The sequence below is a fragment of the Sabethes cyaneus genome, chromosome 1 (assembly GCF_943734655.1).
Source record: "Sabethes cyaneus chromosome 1, idSabCyanKW18_F2, whole genome shotgun sequence".
Taxonomy (NCBI): domain Eukaryota; kingdom Metazoa; phylum Arthropoda; class Insecta; order Diptera; family Culicidae; genus Sabethes; species Sabethes cyaneus.
This window is the reverse complement of record NC_071353.1, coordinates 83,349,123-83,350,530: the sequence shown is the minus strand read 5'-3', so window position 1 is coordinate 83,350,530 and position 1,408 is coordinate 83,349,123.

Here is a 1,408-nt window from a genome sequence, read left to right as displayed (position 1 = left end):
AAGCCGGCTTGATAAGTTCCCACAAATCTATTCGCAATTGGTGATAGACGGCGGAAATTGATTTGGGACAGCACTTTATAGGCGGCATTGAGAACGGTGATCGCTCGATAGTTCTCACAGCCCAACTTGTCGCCCTTTTAATAGATCGGGCATATAACCCCATCTTTCCACTCCTCCGGTAGCTGTTCCGTATCCCAAATTCTAACAATTAGTCGGTGCAGATAAACGGCCAGCTTTTCTGGTCCCATTTTAATAAGCTCCACTCCGATGCCATCTTTTCCAGCTGACTTGTTGTTCTTTAGCTGCTTGATGGCCTCCTTAACTTCGCCTATCGTTGGGGCTGGCACATGGCTCTCCGCCTGGGCGCCATTCAGGTGTTCGTCGAAGTGCTGCTTCCACCTATCGGTCACCTCACGATCGTCCGTCAGAATACTGCCAGTCTTATCCCGAAACGGCTCGCGGCACAAAGCCTTTGCGGGATCCGATCACTTTCTGGCAGAACTTTCGCGACTTTCGCGTTTCCTGAGAACGATGCAGCTGCTCGAACTCTGCATATTCCTGCTCTTCCAGGTAGCGATTTTTCTCTCAAAAGATTTGGTTTCGCTGCATCTTCTTCGGTTTGTGTCTTTCCACGTTCTGTCGTGTGGCACTGCGCATCTTGGCCGCCCGCGCAGCGTTCTTCTCATCCATCACCCTCCTACATTCATCGTCAAACCAATCGTTCCGCTGATTCCGGGCCACATGCCCGATGGAGCTCTCCGCTACACTGCTGATGGCTGTTATGATAGTGATCCAACAGTCCTCGAGAGGAGCTTCGTCTAGCTCGTCCTCTTCCGGCAGTGCAGCTTCGAGTGAATGCGCGTAGTTTACGGCGACGTCTGGCTGCTTCAGCCGCGCGAGATCTCACCGAGGCTGGCGTCGGTACCGAATGTTGTTCACAACGGAGAGTCTTGGGCGCATATTAACCATCACTAGGTAGTGGTCCAAGTCAACGTTAGTGCTTCGATAGGATCTGACGTCGATAATGTCTGAGAAGTGCCGACTGTCGATCAAAACGTGGTCGATCTGTGATTCTGTCTGATTTGGTGACCTCCAGGTGTACTTATGGTGGATTCTGTGCTGGAAAAAGGTACTACATACGGCCATATTCTTGGAGGCGGCAAAGTCGATAAGTCTTAGGCCCATGACGATCTTGATATCATGTTTCGGGCAGCGGTCGTATTCACTCTCCAACTGCGCGTAGAACTCATCCTTGTCGTCATCGGTACTTCTGAGGTGAGGGCTGTGCACGTTGATGACGCTTATATTGAAGAATCGGCCCTTGATTCTCAACCTACACATTCAAGGATTGATTGGCCACCACCCAAACACCCGTTTCCGCATCTCGCCCATCACTATGACAGCTTTA